Genomic DNA, 4,751 nt, shown 5'->3' with positions numbered 1-4,751 from the left:
AAAAATTGTAAGAGACATTAAGTTTTGAACTTTGGGATATTTGTTCTGGGATGAACTCATTTAAGCTGGTGGGTTCTGTGTTTGCTCCTAGTTGATTAAGAAAATTTTTAAGACCAAAATTGAGATCAACTGCAATAGTCCTCAGGAAAGGACCGTTAGAGGTTAAAGGGGTCATATGATGTGATTTCAAGTTTTCCTTTCTCTTTGGAGTGTTACAAGCTGTTCATGAATAGATAAGATCCCTAAAGTTGCAAAGTCTAAAGTCTCAAACCCAAAGAGATATTCTTTATAAAAGTTAAGACTCGTCCACGCCTTCCTAAAACACCTAATTTAAACACGCCCCCACATGTCTATGTCACGATGTGGGAAGCGGCATAACGCCGCCCAAATGTTCACGCAAAGAAAAAAAGTGTAACTTTATTGTTGCTGCCGCCGCCGCCATGTTGTGAAGACGCTGTGTTTCGTCGCTCCACGACACGGCATCACAATATGGTAAGGGGCATCACAATATGGTAAGGGGCCTAACATTTCCGTCACATGCTTGAGGTATTCGGCCAATCACAACGCACTGGAGAGCTGGCCAATCAGAGCACACCTCGCTTTTCAGGCCAATGAGCTTTGTAAAAATCGACACGTTTCAGAAAGGCGGGGCATAGAGGAGAAACAATAATGTACAGTATGTGGAAAATAGTATGTTTTTTTTAACCTTAAACCGCATAAACACATTTCATTACACCAAATACACAAAAATAATGTTCTTTTTAGCAACATCATATGACCCCTTTGTGGATTAACCGGACGGGTTAACGTGGATTAATCCGTGAAAAAAGGTCAACGTGGATTGACCTCTGAGGTCAACGTGGATTGATCTCATTTAACAGTTTCAGGGGAAATTGGCACTGTCCTGGAGACGTCCAGACAGTGAGACAGAGCATTAGGCATCTGAAAACATAGAATTCGGGGTAAGAATGGGGAAGTCCCAGAGCAAACAGAAAAGCAATAACTAAAGATTAATCCGTGTATCGTCTAATGCAAAGTGTAGGGTATATGGCTATGGCTATAAATGAATGACAGGAATGCCACAGGGGGCTTGATTAGTCATCATGTGTTCCCTGTTGGTGAAATAATAATCCACACTGAAACTGTTTAGCCTTGAAATTTGAATCAAAGGAACTTTTTATTCAAGGTGATAAATTAGAAACATGACTGAAACTAAAGATTGAGAAATGTTAGAAGAATTTAATAAGATAAGTAGATCAATATTGATTATCCTGAGATTTTTTTACCTTATTATTTTTGAAATAGATAAATAAATCGATGCCAGAATTGTCATATTATAAATAATAAGATATTAAATGTGTTTAAATATACTTGTGTATCTGAAGATGTCGAGATACCCTTATCCCTGGGAGACAGCATGAAAAGTTTATCCATTGAAGAGATTCTATGATTTTGGTTTGGTTTAAGTTAACTAAAATAGTGTTTGTGCATTGTGTTGAATGAGAACGAGACTGGGTGACCAAGTCAAATACATATAACTACAGTGCCCGTAAGGTGACATGTCCGGTTCACTTAGTTTTGTCGTGGCCACAACATAATAACTCGTGGGAACGTGATAATAGTTTTGATATATTTATGGTAGGAAATTTACAAAATATCTTCATGGAACATGATCTTTACATAGTATCCTAATTATTTTTGGCATAAAAGAAAAATCAATAATTTTGACCCATACAATGTATTTTTGGCTATTGCTACAAATATACCCCAGCGACTTACGACTGGTTTTGTGCTCCAGGGTCACATATAACAATAAATATAAAAATATAGCCCTAATAAGTTAATGTAGTAATAATAATAATAATAATAATAATATACAAATATTAAATTAAATGTTTAATGTTAATAAAAATGTTTGATCTATTTTTTATAATCCCGGGTTGCTATGGTCACACAGGTTTGTTTATGCATTAAAATCGTGGCCACGAGAAATGGATGTCATTCCCTCAACATAGCATCTCGAGGCCACAACATAAGGATGTCGTTACCTCGACAAAATGATCTTGTGGCCACGACATAATATCACATTTCCTCAAATTAATATCTCGTGGCCACAACATATTATTACGTTCCCACGAGTTATGTCGTGGCCACGACAAAACTAAGTGAACCGAACATGTCACCTTACGGGCACCGTATATAACAGACATCTCACAGTAATGTTAGTTTCTAGCAAACAGGAAAGACCAATAACTGTTTACTATTACACCATATACATTATTCTATTCTAAATGAAGTAATTAGTGAGGTTACTGCTGTTTTCTGCATTTTTGCAAAGAAGCAACTGCTTGCTTTTTTTTTGCAAAGAAGATCTGCTTATTAAATTATTAAAACAGAATGAGGAACTGCTGTTCACCAGATGAGACTTATAAAATGTAGAGAAGGTTAAGAATTGGAATTTGGATGAAAAGCTGAATGCTCGGACACAATTGTGGTCAGAATTCTCACAAAGGTTCAATTTGATTCATGTGGTTTTCTGAGTGTTCAAGTTTTAGATGTGACCAAGCCACCTTGACAAATGGGAGCAAACAGACTGTAGTCTGCTCAAGAGTGAGAGAAAGCAGAGACTGCTGCAGAGAGAAGAGGAAGTGGCTGAGGGGTCTTCTCCACTCATGAAAGAGGAAGTTGACGCTTCTGAGTCGTCATGGAGACAGACTGGTGCAGGAAAAGGTGCAGTTTTCACTTGAGACTTTTCCTAAAGACTAAGAGAACATTCTGCCATGCAGAATTGTGGCAAAATTCATCAAAAGGCTGAGAAGTGGCATAAAAACAACAGAAGCCACAGACAACATTTGATTATCATTCTAAATCCAATTAATAGTGATTTTTCAGCTTTTTGTTCAAAATCTTGTTAATTTCTTTATTTTAAATTTTTTTTATTTATAAAACGTACCCACATTCAAGTGTTTAAAAAACGAATGCATGAAGCTAGAATAAAATGTTTTTGTTTACAAGCAGATACATGTTTTGTATGTTCAGATATTCATAACAAAATATATACAAATTAATACCTAAATAGGGTATTATAATACTTTCCGTCTAATACTTAAAGTATGATGTAAAGTTCACTTAAAGAAAACTTAAGAGTATACTTGCAGTATAAAACTACTAAACTAGTAGTTTACTGAGACTATACTTCAAAGTGTACTAAAAATGCTACAAGTATTTAATTAGTAAACTATCAGTATACCTATAAGCTCACTTTTAGTATAGTTGCAGTACAAACTAAAAACATAGATGTAAACTAGTTGTGTACTAAATGTTTACTACTGTTATACTAAAAGTATACTTAAAAGTATACTTTTATGTACTATAAAGTGGGCCAATTCAGTCCCAAGGAGTATTGAAATATTACACTTAAAAGTATACTACTAGTACACTGATATTTGTATACTTACTACATAAAGTATACTTAAAAATATACTTTAACTTTACTTAAGTATACTTAAATAAACTTGAAGTATACTACTTTTTGGTAAGGGCAGGCCTTTGAGTGCTACCACTGGCTGACATTCAAATGCAACAGCATGAGGAGATCAACTGACTGACGATCCACACAGAAGGACTTGCATCCCTCCCTTTGGGACACAGGTGCTGCACTTTTAATGATCACTACAGAAACCGCGTCAGATTTTGTTATTGTAATATTAGTTTGATTCATTTTGATTAAGTACTGGTCGCACAGTTTTTTTTTTTCCATTCTTCTGTTAAACTAATATACTGAATCTGCTTTAATAGGTACCAGTCCAGCATAATGTACATCTTAATGAAGGGAAAAGACGTTCATTGACATAAGTGGGAGTTTGACTTACTTATTAGTTTAAATCTGTGCTGGATTTGTCATAGTGAGGGCTATTGATAAGACATAAATAGATTACAGACTATGTAGTATTGTTTGGCAAAGAAATGGGAAGGAAGGCATAAGGTGCCTAAGATGAAATTTTGATTAAGCAACAATGGTCATTCCATTTCATTTAGTGATTTTTTTAATTTTTTATTTAATGAACATAAAAACTCCAGATTTCCAAACTTTGGACTCACAAATGCTGTCATCACCAGGGGTACGATAGGGGGATGTTTTGTTTTTGGCAATGGATCCAAGATTTTGTGGAGATCTCCAATTAAGAGTTTGAAATTTTTACTTGCGCAATGAAGGAAAATTGCATTTGAGAAATGGAAATTGGCTCACTCGAATGCAGTCCTAGGTCTATCAGTCGGCGCCATCGGTTCTTCGCGATGGCGCCGACGCTGATGGCTGCCTCCGTGGCGTGCTCCTCAGTTGTTTTTATGTTTTTGTTAGTTTGTCCTGTCTTTAGTTATATCCCTGCAATCAGTTTCACCAGAGACGAATTGCTGGACATTCGGAAGTACACACCACCCGATATTTCACCGGTTTTCGATTATTCTGATGTTTTGCTGGACATTGTAGTCGGGGGAGCTGCGGCGCTGATCAAACGCTTCAGGACACGCAGACGGGGGAAGCAAGCCGGCGTGCTCGTCAAGCTCAGACAGCGCGGATTCAGGACGCCGTTGCCAAGCATCCATCTGGCAAATCTCCGCTCTCTACCCAACAAAACAGACGAACTCCTTCTGCTCTCCCGGACAAATAAGGATTTTTCAAACTCTGCTGCTCTGTGTTTCACGGAAACCTGGCTGAAAGACGCCATTCCGGACAGCGCGTTGAGTCTCCC

This window comes from Sinocyclocheilus anshuiensis, unplaced genomic scaffold (assembly GCF_001515605.1).
Source record: "Sinocyclocheilus anshuiensis isolate Anshui unplaced genomic scaffold, SAMN03320099.WGS_v1.1 scaffold30, whole genome shotgun sequence".
NCBI lineage: Eukaryota > Metazoa > Chordata > Actinopteri > Cypriniformes > Cyprinidae > Sinocyclocheilus > Sinocyclocheilus anshuiensis.
Note: the sequence above shows the minus strand (reverse complement) of the source record.